At 38.3% G+C, this 24514-nt stretch overlaps 1 protein-coding gene and 1 pseudogene across 5 annotated transcripts in view; both read left to right on the top strand.

The window, feature by feature from the left end:
• The window catches only part of SLC25A21 (solute carrier family 25 member 21), a 567550-nt gene that overhangs the window by 310178 nt on the left and 232858 nt on the right, over positions 1-24514 (top strand). The window lies entirely within an intron of this gene.
• LOC136333949 (protein PBDC1 pseudogene) lies at positions 950-5596 on the top strand (annotated as a pseudogene).

The raw sequence follows: 24514 nt of genomic DNA, 5'->3' as shown, positions 1-24514 counted from the left end.
CTGGCATAAATTTTAGTTTGGTAATGACTTTTTAAATCTTGGAATCTTTCACAAGTCAGGGTCATTGATAGAGTCTTCTTTTGAATCAAAATTCCAACAACAGCATCATCAGTTGAGTAAAAAAATCAAGTGTTCCTTGGAGCAGATAATGTTGGACTAGAGTTTAAGAACTGTTTTAGAAAGAAGTCTATTCTAATCATATACAAATGGCTTTCCCTGTGACATTTTTTTTCTTTATTGTAATCTGTTGGAGCCTGCTTATTATTTGAGGGCCCTTAATAACTTGAGAGAACATTCATTGATTTAAAAAGGAGAAGACCAAGAACTTCCCAATCCTTAGTTTTTCACCGTGCATTTTCAGTTTTCATAGTGACTCTTCCTCCTAGTAAATTCCAGGAACAAAAATCAACTGCGGGAAATCTCTTTAACCTATAAAATTTAAGGGAAACAAACACTATTTTCTTATCCTTAATAGTGACATTTTTGTTGAGGCTAAAACTAGGAAGCCCTTTTGAGTTGCTTCATTTCAAGTTTTCCCAGATGATATGTTATCGTTTTGTTTATTTCTCCAAATTTATTGACTTGTGCATGGTCAAACTATGAGTCAGGGTTAGGACTTCTCATTAGCAAACCTGTTGCTTTTTCCCATCACATCACTTGCTTGGATCTTATAGTCATGTCCTGGGTCTTGCCCTCCACTATTACTGTTAGAGGATGTTCTTTTAAAAGACAAAAATTCATTAGTAGGAAAAGCAATGTATGTGAAAAATATAGACACTTTGTCCTCAATTAGCTTAATGTTTATTTTAACTCTTCTGTATTTGAAGTTTGAAAGAACTGTCTAAGAACAAAAAGAGGGCAAGGTGAGACTTTATTTTATATCTTTTCAAAGCTCAGCAGTTATGCTCAATTAAGATTTAGAATTAGCATCTATAGGGTTGGGGCACTTATGTGGTCAAACAGTCAAAGGAAGGAAGCAGGAGAGTAAGATTCAACAGAACGGGAGGAGCGTGTGTCCCTGAACTCAGTTCAGACAGATGTAACCTTGTGTGTGTGTGTGTGTGGGGGGGGGGGGGGTGACTCAGAGATGCTAGAGAGTTCAGCTTTTCAATTAACCCAGAGATCTAATTTTTTTTAAATGTGAAAACTCATAATTTCTAGATGTTAACAATAATTCATGTTTAAAAGAACACTATGTGAACTGAACAAAACACATCTGTAGACTATTTTCCAAGGGTAGTGCCTCAATCTTCTTTTCACTGTTTACTGCTTGGACAAGCTATAACATGGCTTTCAAAAAGTAGGTGAGCAATTTTGATTTCCTTATGAATGACACTGTGTAATAAAAAATGTTCATGCAAACTGATAAAAAATATGGTGGCAAGGTTAGTTACAGATAACACTGCATAGTGATGACTTACAATGTGTTCGTACACTCTTTAAACGGCTCCTCAGGACAACCCTGACAGGCCAACAAGACTGTTGTTGCTTTTTTACATTTCCATTTTACACAGAAGACCATTGAAGCTCAGTTCTTGATCATTTTCAAGACACAGAATCTTTGGGAAAATTGGTGAGAGTCATGGACTTCTCTTGCATGAAAAAAAAAATACTAAAATAATTAGCATTTAATTATTAGGAGTTCAGGGATACCTTTCTCTTTCCAAAGTCTAACCACAAGTTAAGAACCCCTGGATAGAGAACTTGAACTGAGGTTTTCAGAGCCCTGTGTATATGTCTGTTATTTCTACTACATAATGCTTTCCTCCTTACAGAAGATCTCAGTTGAGACAGCGGCCACCAGAGTAGAGCCAGCCCAGACTGAAGAGTCACCTGCAGTCCCTCCTGTGCTGCTGCCACCAGGGTGGCTGGACTCGGAAATGCGGCTGGGACCGGGGAGGATGGTCTCAGCGGTGCAGCGGGCCCCTCATCACTGAGTCTCTAGAGGTCTCAGGGTTGTCTGAAAGGTCCCAGAATAACAAATGAGAGTAGCCACTCTAGCCCATGCCTGTATGCCAGACACTGTGCTGAGTTCTGAAGTCAGTCCAGTTTTTACCTCCATCGCACAGACAGGGAAACAGCTAAACCAACATTATCATCCTGACGCCACGTCTGACACTATTAACCGCTTTGTGATTCTGGTTTTCATTTTAGAGTGAGAGAAGAAGGCACAGGGCAGGGTGCTCTAGTTGGTTGTCATTCTTAAAATACATAATACTGTAATAAAAGTTCCTGAAAAGTCCATTGCTTTTTCTTCTAAGAAAAAATGGATCCCCCCCCCAACAGATAGCATAAATTAAAAAGAAAATACTGTGTACTTAAGAAGGTAAAGGAAAAAAAATATTTAATTGTACCTAGTATAGGGGTAATTTTCATATATATATATATAAAATTAGTCATTGCTAAACCCTTGTTAAATTGCCAAAATCACTGATAATCTGTAGTAATCTTCGATGTCCCTTAAAGGCAAGTAATAATATATTCATCTGCAACACAACTGAGTGGCCAGTATTTCCAAAAATTGAGGGAAATAATACATTATGCAGTTAATTTCTATACTTTCCATGCATACTTTTGTGTCGCATAAAATGAGATATCTACCAAATTAAAATGCCATACATGAAACTTATACAAGATACAGATTTAATCATATTATTTATGTGGAAAACTTCAGTACTCAAGAATATAGCACCTTAAAAGAAATGTATAACTGTTTTTTCTATTTTTAAATTATATTTTTAATTACAGTTTATGTCCAATATTATTTTGTATTAATTTTAGGTGTACAACATAGTGATTAGATAATCATATACTTTACAAAGTTCCCAAATTATAGAGTGATTCTCTCTGATAAGTCTAGTATCCACCTGGCATCATACATAGTTATTACAATATTATTGACTATATTCCCTTTGCTGTACTTTACATCCCCGTGACTATTTTATACCAGTAGACAAATGCATAACTCTTAATGAGTTATGTAAACCCCTTGTTAATTGAATAGCCTTGGAGTTTATGGAACATTAATAATGTTTATTCTGCAATCTGTGCATAGATTAATTTGCTATGTGAATGATACTTGAAATGGAAATTTAAATTTCAAGTTAAGATTCAAAATGGAGAATCTGAATTCTAAAAAATATTTCACTATTATTTAAATGTTAGGAAACTTAAATAAAGCATCATTTTCCCCCTCTATATTCTTGGGAGTAATTTCCATTTGAAATTATATTTAGGTTTTAAAGCAAGATTTTCTTTTTTACTTAGTGAAAGGAGGGAACGCAGAGATAGACTCCTGCATGTGCCCCAACCAGAATCCACCTGGTAAGCCCACTAAGGGGCGATGCTCTGCCTATCTGGGGCCTTTGCTCCATTTGCAATGGTAGCTAGTTTTTAGTGCCTGAGGTAGAGGCCACGGAACCATCCTCAGCGCCCAGAGCCAATTCACTCAAATCAAGCCACGGTTGCAGGAGGGGAAGAGAGAGAGAAGTGAGAGGGTGAGGGGGGAAAAAGCAGATACGCATTTCTCCTGTGTGCCCTGACCAGAATTAAACCTGAGACATCTATAGATCTGGCCGATACTCTACCACTGAGCCAAACAGCCAGGGCCAAAAGCAGAATTTCTATTGCAGATCTTGTTTACGTACAACACTCTCTGTTGTCACTTGTTAAATAAAGTTCCCCATTAACTAGTACTTCTTGGACTCAAAATAAAATAAAAATTGATATTTTGTGGTGGTGTTTTTTTTTTTCAACAAAAAGCCAGGCAAGATTCTAAAAGTATGTGGTCTAATTTGTTTTTTAGTACTGAATATATTTTGTAAAAATCTATGCATTTTTAAATGCACAATTCATGTATAGTGTTTATGCTTATGAAATTAGCTTTTACAGTGCATCTCTTCCCTAACCTGTCAAGAAAATAGTTCACCATAATCCAGGTTAACACACAGCACATCATTTTATTATCTTGACCCCGTATTAGTTGAGATTACTAATCTTGTGTAATTATACCGCTACTTTGAAAGTTTGTTAGCTTCCATTTCATACTTTTTCAGTTTAAATAACTTCTGCTATCATTGATACGTAAAGACACATGTAGCCCCATGTTCATTGCAGCACTGTTCACAGTGGCCAAGACATGGAAACAACCAAAAAGCCCTTCAATAGAAGACTGGATAAAGAAGATGTGGCACATATACACTATGGAATACTACTCAGCCATAAGAAATGATGACATCAGATCATTTACAGCAAAATGGTGGGATCTTGATAACATTATACGGAGTGAAATAAGTAAATCAGAAAAAAACAAGAACTACATGATTCCATACATTGGTGGAACATAAAAACGAGACTAAGAGACATGGACAAGAGAGTGGTGGTTACCAGGGGTGGGGGGAGGGAGGACACAGGAGGGAGGGAGGGAGAGAGTTAGGGGGAGGGGGAGGGGCACAGAGAAAACTAGACAGAGGGTGACGGAGGACAATCTGACTCTGGGTGAGGGGTATGCAACATAATTTAATGACAAGATAACCTAGACATGTTTTCTTTGAATATATGTACCCTGAATTATTAATGTCATCCCATCAACATTAATAAAAATTTATAATAAAAAAAGAATCTATGTAAACACAATAAATTAAAATTAAAAAAAGAAAAAAAAAGCAAGCAAAAAAAAAAAAAAAGAAAGATTTACTGAAACTCTGCCATATCCATCTGTTTAATTATTGTCTGTGGCACAGTCCTTGCTACAATGGCAGGGCTGAGTAGTTTCAACAGTGACTATGTGGGCTACAAGTTTAAAATATTTACCATATGGCCCTTTATAGAGATGTCTGATGACCCTGTCCTCAGAACCACACCAAAGGGCGTACTATGGGAAGCTCAGTCACAGGGTCTGAGCTGTGGCACCTGTGGCGTCTTGGGACCATCCTCATCACATTCTCTTCAGATGAGGAATAAGCAAGACCAGGTTTCCAGGGAGCAGGTGTGGGTGGCCCATGCCATCTCTCTCCCGGGGGAGCCGTCTCTCTCCCGGGGGAGCCGTCTCTCTCCCGGGGGAGCCGTACAGCAGCGATCCTGACACTGAGATGGTGTGGGCCCTGAGGGCACACCAACGGCGGACACAGGCCGATTTCACCAGCTGACCCACAGTTCCTGAACCTCACCAAGGTGGATGACTAAATCCACTCTGAATTTTCAAAAATATTTTGAGAAAATAGGGGTAGATGTATTGGACCCAGAAGAACTCAAATCAGTACCAACTAAAGCGAAGAAGTAGAGGCCATTCTGTTTGAAGTTTGATGGGGTTAGAGAAGACTTCAAGCTATGGTGCTTTGCTATGACTGGATTGTTCTCAAGGCTACACTGAGGAAAACACCATCTTTTCCCCCAAGATACAATTTTTTTGATACAATATATATATTGCCATTGAAATTGCCTGAACTAGAAAGGCCATAACAAAGCAGTTTACAACAGTACTCAGGACAAAGAAGGAAAAGGGCCCAACAGAGAAGAAAAAGAGAAAACCAACAAAGGAGAAAAGAGAGAAAAAGAAACCAACAAAAAAATCAACAGAAGTGGTGACAGAGAATAGTACTCTGGAAACTGTGACTCAGGTGAGCGACAGCCATGATGCCACCTGCGGAAACCCCTGTGGTGACCTGCACGTCCTTGATCCTGCAGACGGACACGTTTCGTAGCCTGATGGTCAGGAGCTGCTCTGGTCGTTCTCTGGTCTGAGCTGACTGAAAGACTATGAACACGGTCATGGCTGACTGTTTCTTGGTGTATTTTTTCTTGGTGCTCTCCACTGGTCAAGTAAGACATTTTCTAAGTAAATTTCTTTGGGTTCTTAAAAAAAAATGTAGGAGATTTAATTGTTATAGCTATTCTGAAGTAACCCATAAAATATGCCTCTCAAAATTCTGATACACTATCAAAAAAGAGTTTTGACAGGTATCTCCATCACATTTCTCATGATAAATTATAACTACCATGTCAAGATAATTTAAAAATCAAGGCGTTTTCTTAACAGCTTTTAAAACAGGAGCTGTCTGGGTGCAAGATTCCTTTCTCTGCTGACAGACGTGCTATTGTTTTATAGCTTCCGGGAACTTACAGAAATGAAGAACTGAGATCTAAGCAGTGTTTACCCAATCTTTTCTCCTGTGCAACATTTATGGTACCATTTCAAGATAAAGAATTCATAATCTCTCAAAATAAATAAATAAATAAATAAATAAATAAATAAATAAATTCTGCTACTGCTTCTTTGGCTTATATAAAAAAATTGTCTCATTCTCAACCTTTTTCAGACAGAAGGTATGTGATTTTTTTAGCTTATCACAGACTTATCTTTAAAGGTTACAAATTAATGTGTGTCCTTTCTTACCCATCTTCCCTCTTCTCCCTCCTGTTACCCTAGTGGTTCAGGCCTCCTAAGTTCTCCTTCAGATTCCCATCTCATGACCTAATGCCTGAGGTTTTCTTCTTTTTCTTTTCCTTTTTTCCATGATGCAATGTTCGCAATAGCTGTTCTGTAATGTATAGCATATATTGGTTTGAGAATGAAAATTTCACTTCTGTAAAGTGGTTTGGGACACACTTTTGTGTGAGATTCTATGCCAAACTGAACTGTGGATTGCAACATGCAGCCAAAGGTGCCTCTCTTTGCCACTCCAGGAAGTGATTTACAGTTTGGGCAATTACAATGCCCGATTGCAATGGCTGCCAGAGTTATTATGTGAACCTTCCAAACAGGGGTCATGTCTTCCCTCTTTCTGCACACCTTTTCTGATACAATAAATACTTTATAAATGGCATGTTTAGGTGAGCCGAGGCCTTATCCACAAGTTGACATAACATCTTATGCTGTTTATGCATATTTAAAACTTGAGCCATTTTATTTCCTTTCCAAGTTTGCTAAGCTCACAGGAATATAAAATAACCAAAGTATAAACTAGAGTTCCTTATAGGAAAGTATTTTTTTGTGATGAAGTGCAATTAATTAGTCCCAGTACTGTTGTCAGTGGATGGTTAGTAGTGGGGCAAGGAGTTGATGAATTAGGATTAAAACTTAACTATTAAGAGAAGGAAGCAGCAAGAGTATTATTAAAATATTCTAAACCCAGTCTTATGTTTCAGACTACGAGGGAAAGCATGCTACAACGAGATTTAACACTCTGAAATTCTCTTTCCTATGGCCCTCTATTGAGGGATACACATATGATTCAAGCCCCACTCATCTGATGTTCACAAACTCCTGCCCATAGTGATTGGCCCAGGGATTTACATGTGATCAATGTGTGGCCAATCAAAGCTCTTTCAGCAATTCTTCTGTTGCCCCAGCATAGAAGAGTCCAGCTTGCCTCCTGCGTATTAAGGATGACAAGACAGGAATTGGGGGTTCTCTGAAGCAGCATGCCTCTCTGCTAGGGAAGCTCGGTAGTAGAAGTGGATAAAGACAAGCAGAGACAAGCAGATGAGGGAAGGGGAGAGAGAGTCGTGGAGCCAAACATCCCTGCCATTTCCGTCACTTCAGTGATGAGCCAATAAATTCCCCTTTTGTGTTGAAGCTGATTTGTGTTGAATTTTATCTAAAACAACCAAAAGAAGAGCTCTGGCAAATTCTTTTGATTGAAATAGAACATCTACATGAATAAGAAAGAGTTGTTTCTCTCATACAAATTCTTCCAGCTGTTCACTGGTAAGGTAAAACAGAAAACATGGAATATGTATGTATTCATATAAAATGGAAAATGCCATTTTAAAATACAAATTAAACTCTGCAGTGGAAGAAACAGTACCATTTTATTTTTTGGCATTTTAGACTCTTTGCTCATTTTAATAATTGTGTTATGGCTCAACTTGAGGTATATCTTCCACATCAACTTTAAATCTCTTGTTTTTAAATTTGGTTCTCAATTACTAGTGCTTCAGATGCCAAGGCGAGAGAAGCATTCGGTGCTGCTTAAGTGAACACAGTGTCAGCTCACAGCCTTGGGTCCACTTACTTCATAATGTCACCCTTCTTTTCTGAAGAGAGGGTAATACCCTTTCCTCCGTGGTGGTAAGTTGAATTTAGTTCAGAAAAGTTGCCATTTGTGAATTCATAATACAGTTGGCAACTGTGTGGTAGTGCTGTTTGATATAGCATCTGTATGTGTCAGGGTTAAGATTAACCGCTTCAGAGAGACCCAACATACCATGGCTGAAAAAATAAAATGTTTCTGTTTTTTCCATGTATGTCTTGCTATTGATAGTTCAGGTCAGCATGGAATTTCTGGTCCTCGTCGACACTCTGGGACATGAGTTCCTTCCATTAGCTCTTCCACTACACCCTAGGACACTGTGTTGTCATCTGTAAGATATAACTTAAGTCACTACCACACTGACATTCCAGTTATCAAGAAGAGGTAATTAGTTTTGAAAGAGGTATATTCATAGCCTTAGGCTCTCTGATTCACACAATCCACAGGTGAAAACCTAGCCACGTGGCCACACAGAATGGATGCTGGGAAAGACCATCTTCCTGAGATGTCACAGACCCTGGAAGAAAGAGAAAATGGGTTCTGGTGGAGCACCATGTTGTTCCCAGGACTGTAGATCCCCTGTTAGTTGCTGCCATTGTTTTACGTCTCCTATATTATTTTGTTTATAAGAGGAAAATGAAAAAATTTAATCTTGTAGCATCAAAGTAAAACGTGAAGAAATTAGAGTTAAAAAAGAAATACTGCTCTTCACTTTTTATTTATTCAGAAATTATGTGGTCACTAAATCTAGTCCTTGAGTAAATATAGAAGTCACTCCTCTACTATGAAGTCATCCACAGAGTATTTGTACAGTCTGCAAAGTAGATAACATTAATTTACCTTTTTACAGATTGGCAATGCCCTCATGACATTACGTTTATTTGTCTATATTTTTAGATTTTGTAGGAACCCTGCAGAATTCCAGGGTACATTGTCATTGTTTTAATTTTCAACCAGGAAGATATTCTAATGAGGACACATTTTAAGTTGCTTGACAAGAAGTTGGGACTGCCTTTCCTAGAAAAGATGATAAAGTCTTTTAAAATGTATATTTTATCAATTACTGTCTAACCTTGCCTCAGAATATGAATATGAATGTGTTCATTTATTTTTGAGGACTTAATCTTGTAGTTTCAAAATCTTTCACAATAATTTTGTTTGGGGGCTTAAGCCATCTTTGAAGGCTTGTATTTGTATAATTGTTTTATTCAGTGTTTCACACTTCCAGCAATTCCCTATGATGTGTTGTTGATTAAATATATTAACTTCTTTTTTTATTAAATTTAATGCAGTAACATTGATAAATCAGGGTACATATGTTGAGAGAAATAATCTCCAGATTATTTTGACATTTGATTATGCTGTATACCCCTCACCCAAAGTCAAATTGTCTTCTGTCACCTTCTATCTGGTTTTCTTTGTGCCCCTCCCCTCCCCCACCCCCTCTCTCCTTCCTCGCCCCATCCCCCTCCCCCCAACCCCTCACCCCTGTTGCCATCACCTTCTTGTCCATGTCTCTGAGTCTCATTTTTATGTCCCATCTATGTATGGATTCATATAGTTCTTAGTTTTTTCTGATTTACTTATTTCACTCCGTATAATGTTATCAAGGTCCATCCATGTTATTGTAAATGATCCGATGTCATCATTTCTTATGGCTGAGTAGTATTCCATAGTATATATGTACCAAAGCTTTTTAATCCACTCGTCCTCTGACGGACACTTGGGCTGTTTCCAGATCTTCGCTATTGTGAACAATGCTGCCATAAACATGGGGGTGCATTTCTCCTTTTGGAGCCGTTCTGTGGTGTTCTTGGGGTATATTCCTAAAAGTGAGATAACTGGGTCAAAAGGCAGTTCGATTTTCAATTTTTTGAGGAATCTCCATGCTGTTTTCCACAGTGGCTGCACCAGTCTGCATTCCCACCAGCAGTGCAGGAGGATCCCCTTTTCTCCACATCCTCGCCAGCACTTATTCTGTGTTGTTTTGTTGATGAGCGCCATTCTGACTGGTGTGAGGTGATATCTCATTGTGGTTTTAATTTGCATTTCTCTAATGGTTAGTGATGTTGAGCATTTTTTTATATGCCTATTGGCCATCTGTATGTCCTCTTTGGAGAAGTGTCTATTCATTTCTTTTTCCCATTTTTTGATTGGATTGTCTGTCTTCCTGGTGTTGAGATTTACAAGTTCTTTATAAATTTTGGTTATTAACCCCTTATCAGATGTACTGTCAAATATGTTCTCCCATTGTGTAATTTGTCTTTTTATTCTGTTCTTATTGTCTTTAGCTGTGCAAAAGCTTTTTAGTTTGATATAGTCTCATTTCTTTATCCTGTCTTTTATTTCACTTCCCCGTGGAGATAAATCAGCAAATATATTGCTCCGAGAGATGTCAGAGAGCTTACTGCCTATGTTTTCTTCTAAGATGTTTATGGTTTCACGGCCTGCATTTCAGTCTTTTATCCATTTTGAGTTTATTTTTGTGAGTGGTGTAAGTTGGTGGTCTAGTTTCATTTTTTTTGCAGGTAGTTATCCAATTTTCCCAACACCATTTGTTAAAGAGGCTGTCTTTACTCCATTGTATTTCCTTACCTCCTTTGTCAAATATCAGTTGTCCATAAAGCTGTGGGATTATTTCTGGGTTCTCTGTTCTGTTTCATTGATCTATATGCCTATTCCTATGACAGTACCAGGCTGTTTTGAGTACAATGGCCTTGTAGTATAACTTGATATCAGGAAATGTGATACCTCCCACTTTATTCTTCTTTTTTAAGATTGCTGAGGCTATTCATGTTCTTTTTTGGTTCCATATAAATTTTTGGAATATGTGAGCTATATCTTTGAATTATGTCATTGGTATTTTAATTGGTATTGCGTTGAATTTATAAATTGCTTTGGGTGATATAGACATTTTAATGATGTTTATTCTTCCTAACCATGAGCACGGTATATGCTTACACTTGTTTGTATCTTCCTTGATTTCTTTTATCAATGCTTTGTAATTTTCCGAGTACAAGTCTTTAGTCTCCTTGGTTAAGTTTACTCCTAGGTACTTTATTATTTTTTTTGTAATAGTGAAGGGGATTGTTTCCTTAATTTCTCTTTCTGACTGTTCATTGTTGGCGTATAAAAATGCCTCTGATTTCTGAGTATTGATTTTATATCCTGCCACTTTGCTGAATTCATTTATCAGGTCCAGTAGTTTTTTGACTGAGACTTTAGGGTTTTCTATATACAATATCATATCATCTGCAAATAATGATAGTTTTACTTCTTCTTCTCCAACTTGAATGCCTTTTATTTCTTCTTCTTGTCTGATTGCTGTGGCTAGGACTTCCAGGACTATGTTAAATAAGAGTGGTGAAAGGGGGCACCCCTGCCTTGTTCCTGATCTTAAGGGAATTGCTTTTATTTTTGCCCATTGAGTATGTTGGCTGTGGGTTTCTCATAGATGGCTTTTATCATGATATGTTCCCTGTATTCCCACTTTGCTGAGAGTTTTGAACATGAATGGGTGCTGGATTTTATCAAATGCTTTTTCTGCATCTATTGAAATTATCATATGTTTTCTCCTTCTTTTTGTTTATGTGATGAATCACATTGATTGATTTATGAATGTTGTACCAGTCTTGCCTCCCTAGAATAAATCCCACTTGTTCATGGTGTATGATTTTTTCCATATATTGTTGGATCCGGTTTGCTAATATTTTGTTGAGGATTTTAGCATCTATAATCATCAAAGATATTGGCCTATAATTTTCTTTCTTTGTGTTGTCTTTGCCTGGTTTTGGAATCAGAATTATGCTCGCCTCATAAAAGGAGCTTGGAAGTCTTCCTTCCTCTTGAATTTTTTGAAATAGTTTGAGAAGGATAGGAGTTAGTTCTTCTTTGAATATTTGGTAGAATTCAGTTGTGAAGCCATCAGGCCCTGACTTTTCATTGTTGGGAGTTTTTTGATAATTGTTTCGATCTTATTTGGTGTAATCAGTCTGTTTAGGTTTTCTGATTCTTCCAGATTGATTTTTGGAAGATTGTATGTTTCAAGGAATTTGTCCATTTCATCTAGGTTGTCTAGTTTTTTGGCATACAGTTCTTCATAGTATTTTCTTACAATATTTTGTATTTCTGTTGTGTCAGTTGTTATTTCTCCTCTCTCATTTCTAATTTTATTTATTTGAGTCCTCTCTCTCTTTTTCTTGGTGAGTCTAGTTAAAGGTTCATTGATCTTGTTTACCTTTTCAAAGAACCAGCTCCTAGTTTCATTGATTCTCTGTATTGTTTCTTTAGCCTCTATGTCATTTATTTCTGCTCTGATCTTTATTATTTTCTTCCTTCTACTACATTTGAGCTTTACTTGCTGTTCTTTTTCTAGTTCTTTTAGATGCAGGGTTAAGTTGTTTATTTGAGCTCTTTCTAGCTTCTTAAAGTGTGCCTGTAGTTCTATGAACTTCCCTTTCAGTACTGCTTTTGCTGTGTCCCATAAATTTTGTGTGGTTGTATGCTCATTGTCATTCGTTTCTAGGAATATTTTTATTTCTTCTTTTTTTTTTTTTTTTTTTACAGAGACAGAGAGTCAGAGAGAGGGACAGACAGGGACAGACAGACAGGAACGGAGAGATGAGAAGCATCAATCATTAGTTTTTCGTTCTGCATTGCGACACCCTAGTTGTTCATTGATTGCTTTCTCATATGTGCCTTGACCGTGGGCCTTCAGCAGACCGAGCAACCCCCTGCTTGAGTCTGCGACCCTGGGCCCAAGCTGGTGAGCTTTTTGCTCAAACCAGATGAGCACGCGCTCAAGCTGGCGACCTCGGGGTCTCAAACCTGGATCCTCAGCATCCCAGTCCAACACTCTATTCACTGCGCCACCGCCTGGTCAGGCTTTTATTTCTTCTTTGATCTCATTCTTAATCCATTCGTTTTTTAACAACCTGCTATTTAGTTTCCATGTGTTTGAGAATTTTTTTAGGTTTCTGTTGTGGTTCATTTCTAGTTTCATGCTGTTGTGCTCGGAGAAAGTGCTTGATATGATTTCAATCTTCTTAAATTTGTTGAGACCACTTTTTTGCCCTAACATGTGGTCTATCCTAGAGAATGTACCATGAGCACTGGAAAAGAATGTATATTCTGCTGCTTTAGGGTAAAAGGTTCTGAAGATATCTATTAAATCGAGTTGATCTAGTGTTTCCAGTAAGTCTGCTGTTTCTTTGTTAATTTTCTTTCTTGAGGATCTATTTAGTGATGTTAGTGGGATATTGAAATCCTCTACTATTATAGTATTGCTGTTGATCTTGCCCTTTAAATCCATCAAAGTTTGCTTTATATAGTTAGGTGCTCCTATATTAGGTGCATAGATATTTATAATAGTTATATCTTCCTGTTGGATTACTCCCTTTATCATTATGTAGTGGCCTTCTTTATCTCTTACTATATCCTTTGTTTTAAAGTCCAATTTGTCTGATATAACTATTGCTACCCCGGCTTTTTTTTTCATTTCCATTTGCATAAAATGGTTTTTTTCCATCCTTTTACCTTCAATCTATGTGTATCTTTTGTTCTAAGGTGTGTCTCTTGTAGACAGCATATGTACGGGTCCTGTTTTCTTATCCACGCAGCTACCCTATGTCTTTTGATTGGATCATTTAATCCATTTACATTTATGGTTATTATTGATATGTAGTTGTTTATTGCCATTTTATTCTTTAAAGCTGTATTCCTTTTTGCTATATTCTTTTCCCACTTTGATCTGTTTACAACAGGCCCCTTAACATTTCCTGCAGCATTGGTTTTGTTGTAATGAATTCCTTGAGTTATTTTTTGTCTGGGAAGCTTTTTATTTCTTCTTCGATTTTAAACGATAGCCTTGCTGGATAAAGTAGTCTTGGTTGTAGGTTCTTGTTCTGCATTACTTTTAATATTTCTTGCCATTTCCTTCTGGCCTCAGGTGTTTCTATTGAGAAGTCGGATGTCATCCTTATGGGGCTCCTTTGTAGATGATGGCTTTTTTTCTCTTGCAGCTTTTAATATTTTCTCTTTATCACTTAGCTTTGGTATTTTAATTATGATGTGTCTTGGTGTAGGTTTCTTTGGATTTCTCTTTAATGGAGTCATCTGTGCTTCTAGAACTTGTGAGAGTTTCTCCTGCATTAATTTAGGGAAGTTTTCAGCTATGATATGATTGAACAAAGTCTCTATCCCTTGTTTTTTTTCTTCTTCTTCAGGAACCCCTGTGATGCGGATGTTATTTCTTTTCATGTTGTCACAGAGCTCTCTAAGAGTTTCTTCAGACTTTTTGAGTCTCTTTTCTTTTTTCTTCTCTGCTTTCTTGCCTTCATTCAAGTTGTCCTCCAGCTCACTGATTTGATCCTCAGCTCTATCCATCCTATTTTTAATTCCTTCTATTGTGGTCTTTATTTCTGATATTGTATTTGTCATCTCCAACTGATTCTTTTTTATACCCGCTATTTCTTTATTTAGGTGTTCATAATGACCATCCATTGTTGTTCTAAGATCCCTAAGCATCCTTACAATCATTATTTTGAACTCTGCATCTGGAAGTTTGATTATTTCCATATCACTCAGTTTATCTCCTAAAGGTTTCTCTTGTGGTTTCATTTGGATTACACTTTTTGTCATCTCATTTTCTGTGTTTGGGTGTTTTGTTTGTAGAGTTGGTTGAGTCTAGGCTTGGTGTTGTCTGCCTCCAGTTTTCAGTTGTCTTATTTCTATGTCTTCTTGGGTTGGTATCAGCTATTATTTGTAATCCACTTTCAGATTTGGGCAGCTTTGAAGTCTTGATTTGTTTGTTTTCTTAACAAGTGATAGTCTTGTTTACTGATCTCAGCAGGAGGCTTCCTTGAAACTGTATCCAGGAATGCGATGGGTGTAACCTAAGACTCTGAAGGCCTCTTCCACCAACTAATCTCTCTGGGGGCAGGGTGTTTTCTCAGCTTCAGTAGGGGGAGGTGTATCTCAGATCTCCATGGAGACCTGAGTTACTGCTCGTCCTCCCCACTTCTTGTTTTTAACTGTGTCTTTTTGTGCTGATTGGAGCTGGAGAGATGTCTGGAGATCTCTGATCTGGGAGCAATTCAGTACTGTTTTGTGGAAGGATCAGTCCCTTTCCCAGCTATGGCCGCCTCCAGCACGGATGAGTCAGCTTTTTTAGTTTGTTTCCTGCATTCCTTAGCCCCTCACAGTCTGTCCCTCTCTCTTTCCTTTCCACTTGGGAGATAAGCTGGTCTTTTCAACACACCTTGCTCCCTGGTCGCCAGACAAGTGGCTGTGAGCAGTATTTTCTGCTCTTTTCCCTGGAGTGAGATCCCCACTGGGCTCTCAGCCTCACCCCCCCCCCTCGTTCCTGTAAGCAGGGGAGATTCAGGTGCTCCCTTCCAGGTTTGTTATGGCTTCTTCTTTGCTCCTTGGTTTTTGAGAGCTGTTCTTGTAGTCCAGAGTTGGTTTTTCATGCTAATTTTTCCTAAATTGATTTGTATTCCAGTTTGGTGGTGAGAGCTGGGCATCTGTGTGTCCGCTTACTCTGCTGCCATCTTCAGGTCCCTACCTAAGGTATTATTAACTTCTTTTTAAAAATAGTTTTTTTTAAGTGAGAAGAGGGGAAATAGAGAGACAGACTGTTGCATGTGCCCCAACTGGGATCTACCCAGCAACCCCTCTCTTGGGCCGATGCTCAAATCAGTTGAGCTATTTTTAGTGCCTGAGGCTAATGCTTGAGGTAGTTGAGCTACTGGCTGTGAGAGGGGAAGACAGAGAGGAGGGGAAGAGGGAGGGAAGAGAAGCAGATGGTTGCTTCTCATGTGTGTCCTGACCAGGAATCAAACCCAGGACGTATGCTGGGCCAATACTCTATCCACTAAACCAACCAACCAGGGCCTATTTACTTCTTAAGGTGTACACATTCTGGTCATTATAGGATCTTAGTTAAATATCAATATTTATAAAACCATAAACTGAAAAAAACCTTGAAGATCAAATAAAAACAAGGAATATCTGCTGAATCCTGTTCAGGAAATGGTGAATATCCTATCCATTGATGTAGTTATTTACAAACTTGGTATTACTCAATCATACAATCAAAATTTTGTTCATTCAATATTTTTATTCAATATGTAGATGATGTGCCATACCTTGTTCTAGAAACTGGGCATACAGAGAAAAAACTTCAAACTTTAGGTACAATGTATTAATAAAAATGGGACGTAGTAGTTATCTCAAAGTTAATTCATTCCTCCTCATCTTTCCAGCTCTCTCCTGTGGTATCCTGACTCAGACAGAGCCAACAAGTTCTTTTTTTGTTGCCAGAGAGACAGAGAGATAGAGAGAGGGACAGACAGAGACAGATAGACAGGAAAGGAGAGAGATGAGAAGCATCAATTCATAGTTGCAGCCTATATGTTTTTCATTGATTGCTCTCTCAAATGTATCTTGACTGAGGAGTTCCAGCTGAGCCAGTGACCCCTTGGGCTCAAGCCAACAACCTCGGGCTTCAAGCCAGTGACCCTTAAGCTCAAGCCAGGGACAATCAAATTATGTCTATGAACCCAGACTCAAGCCAGCAACCCCACACTCAAGCCAGCAACCTTGGGTTCAAGCCAGTGACCTGGGGCTTCAAGCCCGTGACCATGGGGTCATGTGTATGATCCTTCACTCAAGCCATCAACCCCTCGCTCAACCTGGTGAGCCCGCACTCAAGCCAGATGAACAATGCTCAAGCTGGTGACCTTGGGGTTTTGAAGCTAGGTCCTCAGCATACCAGGCCAATGCTCTATTTACTCTGCCACCACCTGGTCAGGCCAGAGCCAACAAGTTCTTACCACCATGTCCTGATCCCTGTCATGCTCTCACTTCCATTCTTCCTAGCTTAAGTTCTATGTTTAATCATTGTTTTGCACACAGTCTTTCCTTTGGTCTCTCTCACTTTCTCATATTCACGTGGCAAACCTCATTCTGGTTTAATCTTACTCTGCTTGCACCTAAACAGCCAAACGCAGCAAAAAGTGACACTTTTAAATTCATGACTATTGTCCTCACCTGGACTCTTATTGCCAACTAGTAATCACAGTACATTTCCCTGCTCAAACCTTCCCTCAGTCCCAAAGATCACTATTTCATGCCTTCTATCTGGTCTCTCCAACTCCTTCTCCCTCATTCTGACTCTTAGTTGATGACCTTGCTCCCCATTCTCCGGAGGAAGTGGTAGCAAGCAAAAGAGAACCAGAATCTACAGCTATGTGGGGGAAACTGTGCACTGCCTTCAGATATGTGCTCACAGATACTGCTGAGTGTTAGTTTTATTAGAAAAATACGTTCTCATCATCAACATCTATGAAAATATTTGCTTCAGATTTTTCAAGGAAGGCTGTGGCTTGACTTGCCCCAAAAGCATAACTTTTAACTATATCTTTCAAACCTACCAAATCACATTGCTTATTTAGCCAATCCTGTGTGCATAATATTAATTTACTGTGCCACAAAGGTAGTGTGCCTTAACTGTTATTGGAGGAAAGCATAATATATTCTATTTCCCTTTATGAGTCTCACATTGCTTATAATTGAATAGGGCTACCACATTTTCTGGGCAGGCTATCAAATAGGATGTTGTAATGATTCGCATGACTAGTAGAGTAGATGAAAAAATATCAGTTCTGTCTGTAGCTGTTCTATTTTTGAATTTCAAATTTGCAAAGTTTGAAATCGTTTATTTCTCTGGTTCTTATTAAAAACTAAAAAGATTCTTTTATATTTTAAAGAGTTAAACATGTCTAACAAAATCAGTTAAGTTATGTTATTAACAGTATGAATTTCAAAGGACAAAAGAGAAGTCTTAGATTTAATTTGAACACACCCTGGAAGGGGCTACAGTACAATGCAGAATTGTTTTTTTTGTTTTTTTTTTTGCTTGATAAATAGGTGGCATAGGCTTCACCTGTAACTGACATCTTCGAGATGCTTGAATGCCTCAATTCTCTGTCTGCACCACTATCCTTTTGCAGTTCATGGAGATAGTAAGATGTTTCCTGCTTTATAAAATGTTATCTTAATTATCTTTGGAATATATCTGTTCTACTTAGAAGATAGGTATGGATCAGTAGACTTACTTCATATTTTAAACATGACATGGGTTCCTTGAATGACTGAGGGAGTCCCCCTCCTATAAACTAAATTGATGAAATTTTGTCTCCTTCATACCTGGAAAGGAATCTCATCATTGTAGTAGGTGTATTCTTTTATATAATGAAGTTTCTTTTTCAACAAGTATTTATTGAGCCACTGTTATGTATCAGTCATGCTCTGAATAGTTAGTGCATATTGGTGGGTAGTACAAAGATCTATGCCCTGATGAAGATTACACCCCAATGGAAGATATAGGAAACAAGCATAATAAATTAGTATATAATGGAATGTGTTGGAAGTTGACAAGTACCATTGAAAAGGGAAATGACATAGCAGCATGAAGAGTTTTATTAGTGGCAGAGTAAGGAGGGACAGACCTCTGTGCTATAGTGGTCAGGGTTACCCACTGATTATGTAAAGGAAGTTGGTCAAGTAAAATCCAGGGGAAGGTCACTCCAGGCAGAGGAAACAGCTAGCACAAAGGCTGAAAGCTGAAGTATAGTCCTGGAAAGTTTGGGAAATAGCAACGATGCCCCTGTGGCTGGAGTAGAATGAGTGAGTGTCAGAATAGAAGGAGAGTTGATGAGAGAAAGAATGCATACCAGGATGTCTTTTCTCTGAGTGAAATGGGGAACCAGTGCTGACGAGAGGAATGATGTGAAATGACTTACACTTTTAAAGGCTCACTCTGGCTGCAGATAGAAGGGAAAAGACCAGTTACTGGGGTGCTGCAGCTAATCAGCTGAGAAATAATGTTCCTGGCTCGGACCAGAGTATGGGGCAGTGGAGGAAGTGAAAGGTGAAGGAAATCGGGATATATTTTAAAGTAAAGCCAATGGGATTTCCAGATAGATTGGAAGAAGGTTTTGATAGGAAAAAGAGTCCACAATAATTATAAAGTTGAACAGGTTGATTTTTGTTTTCTTTTATTTTTTGTTTTTGAGTAGAGTGAGAAGGGTTGGGATCCTGTTTCAGACATGGGCATTGTGAGATGGATATTAAATATCCAAGTAGAGATATCAAATGAGCAATAAGATATTTAAATCTAGACTTTGAAAGAAAAGTCTGGACTGGAAATGTGACCTGGTAAGTTGTTAGCATATAGATGGTAATTAAAACAATGGGTTGGGTAAGATCACCAAAAAAGCGAGTGTAGATAGAGACTTTCTTGAGTGCATTTCATGTATTTGATATTATTTACTCAGGGGGCCTATAAAATTAAAGACTTCCTTTTCTTAAAGAGCTCGTTGTTTGTATTTGATCACATATTTTCACAAAGCTAGACAATGTCATTCACATAGACTAGAATGTCTTGATATATATTTCTACATATTTCTAACCATAGCATGGTATGATAAATGGTATTCTTGATATTTGCAGTGTAACATAATGTAATATAATTGGTCACATAAAATGGAATTGTAGAGAAAGAAACAATATATTGACAGTGATAAGAGGGCAGAGTAAATTTTGAATACTTTGTTTTCAAATAACATATCTTAGAACAGATTAATCTAGAATTACATTGTGAATAGTTAAGATTAAGACCTTACTTGAAGGATCACTTTACATTATTCTTTAATAAATGATGTTCAAGTCAACGTCTGGGCACCCAGTTTGTCTTTTACATTCTCCCATCCTACTGCTAAAAAGGCTGGAGCTTACGGCAGCACTATTCCGGGTGAAGACAGGGTGGGCGGAAAGGAAGGCAGAGGAGTGAACCGCAGTGCGGGTTTCTGTACTTTAGGACTGCATTAGGAGTGAGCATGTGTGGGCATGTCGCATAGTCGGTCAGTCACCAGTGTGGTGGTGCCCTCTCTGTGGTCTTTTTACCGTGGCCCAGGTTGTAGAGAGATGGATAAACATGTGAATCTTCTGCTTTATGTGATAAGCATTTTAAATCTCCAAAATAAGACCACTCTCATCCTTTCTGGGAAGAGATGCCCTTAATGTGGTTTTCTATCCCCAGTTCTAAGGAAAAAGGATATTCTTGAGGTATACATTATCTACCAGTGATCACTGGCAAAGTAGGTGAAAACTGTAAGAACTGCTTCCTGGTGAGATTCCTATTTATATTCATATTTACATATGACATATATAGATTTTCAAGTGGCCTTTGCCTCACATATATCAACCTTGTGACCTAGGACCAGTAATCTCAATTATAAGGAATGCCCAGGCAACAGATGAATTAAAACATTACTTAAAAATTTTTAAATAGTTGTCCACTTTTTCTGTTACTAGTTTTATGAGAACAATAACGTAGCTCCTTAAAAATAGTTGACAGTTTGAGATAAAAGTAAATAGTAAAGCAAGGTTAGAATTGATGTAGAACATAAACAGCAACATTGCTTAATGGAAATAGCAGCAGTAACTCACTGGGCTTGAAACATTGTTTTATGCATATTTCTATTCTCTGCTCAACATCCCCTTCACTTAAGAGGCCATTCTCAATGTGTCATGTCTGCGTTTGTATTTGAAGTCCATCAGCCTTGCAGGCACCCTCACTATTGTATGGGTATGACCCCAGCACCTAGCCCAGCACTCTTGCAGCACTCAGCTCCCAAGAATCATCGGGGAATCATGAGGTGCTGACTGACTAGTTGCTTTCTCACATATCAACAATAGTTCAATTCTGCATTTTCAGTTCTTTCAAGAACATTCTGTGCTGTAAGTCATATAATTTTTCCCGACTTATCTTTAATTGCTTATTTGGATAATGTTCAAACTAATGAAGTATATACAGAATAAATAGCTGCCAGTTTGGTTTATGTGGAGAGTCAGCTGATGTGATGGTCTATACAGGAACCCTGATCAACGTTTATTTATTTATTCAATGAATTTGAGTGCTGGCCATTGTGTAAAGTGATGAGAATGCAGAGGTGAATAAGGCAGGCAGAGAATCGGTCCTCACTGAGCTTTCACACAAGAAAACAGTCACAGTGACATGCAGTAACCCAAGTTCAGGGTACTGGGGAACACATCAGAGGGTTCCTATATCAGAATTAAGTTCTAGTAAAAATGGAAGAAAACCCAGATAGCTATTGTTTAAAGAGAATAGACATTTTTCTCTAACAGGAGCATTTGGAGGTAGACAAACCAGGACACCACCATGTCAGGGACTACTTCTATTTTGTTACTTGCTGTGTGTGGCCTCTATGACCAAAGTCACCTTTTTGTCTAAAATTGCTACTCTAGCCCTATGTCCACATTCCACCAGCAGGAAGGAAGGGAAGGGAGGAAAGGAGCAGCCTCCTACCTTTAGAAAACTTACCCAAAGTTGCTAAAACCACTTTCTTGCATTCCATTGGCCACAGTTAGTCACATGGTCATGCCTAGCAAAAAGGAGGCTGGGAAATGCCATCTTTATTCTGAGTAGCCAGAAGGAAAAGGGGATGAGTACTAGCAGTCTGTGCCCCAGGATGTCTAGGGCAATGGCTACCCAAATTGAGAACTCAAGGTACGTTTCTCAGAAATTTATGTTTGTGTGTGACCTCACAGAAGGACAGCATTCCAGAGAAAAGGAAAAGCACAGGGACCACTGAGAAAAACACTGTTCTTTCACCAATCATGACTAATCATTGCACTTTTCTTAGGAAACGAGGTGTGGTTCAGATTATATAAGAGGAAGGGGATGCAGGTGATGTCTAGTGCAGATTTGTGGTTAAACAGGCCAAGAGACCTTGTCACAAGAGGTAGAGGCTGGAGCAAGGTCTGTGACAGAGTGGTGTTAATCTTTTCCCTGAAGTGTTGGCTCGGGAAGGCATGTACTTGAGTCAACTCAAAGAAGGGAGCATCAAGGACTCTTCAAGGGTACAGCTTCTCTGTGCTCATGATAGGTCAGATTAACATTACCAGTTCCACTTGAATCCTACTGAAGTGTCACGAATCTGTAGAAACACTAAAACCATTTACAATATGATAAATTCACAATGTCAATCTGCTTTGGGCTTTCTTAGTTTGCGTAAGGTCCAGCTTTATAAAATTAGTCTTTTGTCTAATTTTTAAAAATCCAATAGCAACTCTTGCTTGCTTGTTATTGTGATAAATAAGCAATTGCCTCAAATAAAAATAACTATTCTCCGGGAAGAGAAAAATTATTAAAATCTTACTCCAAAAATGCACATCAACATACTAGAACAAATTCACAAATAAACTGGTATATATAAATTTGAACAGATTCTCAAAGTTCTGCTGTTTTTTTTTTCTTTATGGTTTCTATTTCCTTTATTTTTAATTTTTAAAATTTTTATTAATTTAAATTTATTGTGTTAACATGGATTCAAGTGCCCCACTCAGTATAACACCTTCACCCCCACCCCTGTGTCCCTGATTACACCCTCATTGTCCCCCTTCCCCTCACTCCCTTCTCCCTTCCCCCTTCCCTCTGGGATTTGCTGTCCTGTTATCTGTATCTATGTGTTATGTATATATTATTTTACTAATCCTTTCACCTTCTCTGATCCCATCCCCTCATCCCCTTTCCCTCTGACTGCTGTCCCTCTGCTCCCTGTAACCCCATCTCTGCCTCTATTCCATTCCTCAGTTCACTTTGTTCATTAGATTCCACATATAAGTGAGATCATTTGATTTTTTCTTTCTCTGCCTGGCTTATTTCACTTAGCACAATAGCTGTTAGTTTTAATAAGTCGCTGAATTATTGGTTCTTTCAGTAAACTTTTAAAGAGGTATATCAACTAGTGTTGTTCGGTGTTTATTATTTTGCTCCTTTTCTAATGCCAAGTCAATGGGAGAAGCTGTGTGTACTTTCTTTGGTAAACTGATTCTTGATGACTTATTCCTTTATGCTCATGAGATGCACAGAAGTACCCTTAGTAGACATCTACCTGCTGCAGTGCTTGGTAAGAATGTTATTTTGTAAGTTTGAGTTTCTGGGGTCAATCTTGTTGATGGATTAGAACTTTATCCTCTTTTAGCTAATATAACACAGCATAAATTAGAATAATAACATTCAAGAACAAAGACACAAACATAGAATACTAGATCTCCAAGGTATTAAAGACCATTAAACCTTTCCCTTTACAAATAAGGAACTGATGCCCCTAGCTGTAAGTTATGATTTCCTGAAGACACCAGAACAAGAACTCGGGTCACTTGATTCTTACTTCAAGGTTCAAGGTGAATGTGAGTTTTCAAGCTCGAGGAAGTGTATTGAGACCTTACTGTTTGCAAGGAAGAAACCCATCCATGGGATCTTGAATGACAAGGTTTATTCATAAAGCAAAGACAGTGGCTCAAAGGCCTGCTTTTGTGCCCAGTAATTCTGTTACTTCTGTTCTCTGCTCCTTTCTCCAGTCTCCAGGCAATTAGTCAGATTTGGCCAGTGACTTGGTTACCAATGACTAAAGAGCATTCTTGCTGGAATGAAATTAATATTAAATCTTGTTAGTTTTAGCCAAAAGAAGTCAAAATATAACTTTGTAAACTATAGCAGTCTTATGCAGGAACAACTTCCGAAAGCTTCTTTGGAAGCAAAGCTGGCCTTTAGGAAGGTTCAAGACCTTTGATCTCCCTAGATCTGACCAGTAGAGGAGTAAAAGACATTTGTGTCTATAAATATGATGGGAATGAACTAAATTACAGGTAAGATCAAATTGACTTTGTTTGCAAATGAAAGAGAGGTTAGTGCTCTGCCCTTAAGAAACTACCCACAAATACTGTAGGGTGGCTTTAGGGCAAATAGTTAAGATTGTCAACCTTAGTTTGGTTCTCTTCAAGTAAAGATGCTGGTGATACTGACTTTATCCAGTAGTGGTACAGATCAGGGATAATGTGTGTTAAATGACCATCACTGTGTAAGGACTGCAGGTAAAGTCACTGTTATGATTATTACTACTACTCTTGTCTGCTCAAACAATAGGAAGGACTTTACAGTGGATTTGCAAAAAGCTGTAAAAATACTTGCTCGTTGTACAATGGTTAAGATCATGGGCTATGTGGGATTAAAAGTACTTCCTAGCTCTGAGATTTTAGACAATTTATTTAATCTATGTGCCTCAATGATCTCAGCTGTAAAATTAGGATAATATTACTTTCTACCACAAGGAGCTCTTGTGGTGATTAAATAAGATGAACTAAGTACTGCTTAGAAGAATGCCTAGCATACAATAAACACTTAATACCTGTTCTCTCTCTTTTTTTAAGTGAGAGGAGGGGAAATAGTGAAACAGACTCCCACATGCGCCCCAACTGAAATCCACCCAGCAACCCCATCTGGGGACGATGCTCGAGTACTGAGCTATTTTTAGCACATCAGACTGATGTAGTCACTCCCACAGAGCTATCCTCAGCGCCAGGGCCACACTTAAAACAATTGGGTCACTAGC

Source organism: Saccopteryx bilineata, chromosome 4 (genome assembly GCF_036850765.1).
Source record: "Saccopteryx bilineata isolate mSacBil1 chromosome 4, mSacBil1_pri_phased_curated, whole genome shotgun sequence".
NCBI lineage: Eukaryota > Metazoa > Chordata > Mammalia > Chiroptera > Emballonuridae > Saccopteryx > Saccopteryx bilineata.
The sequence above is the reverse complement of the archived record's forward strand: the minus strand, read 5'-3'. Positions and strand labels throughout refer to the sequence as shown.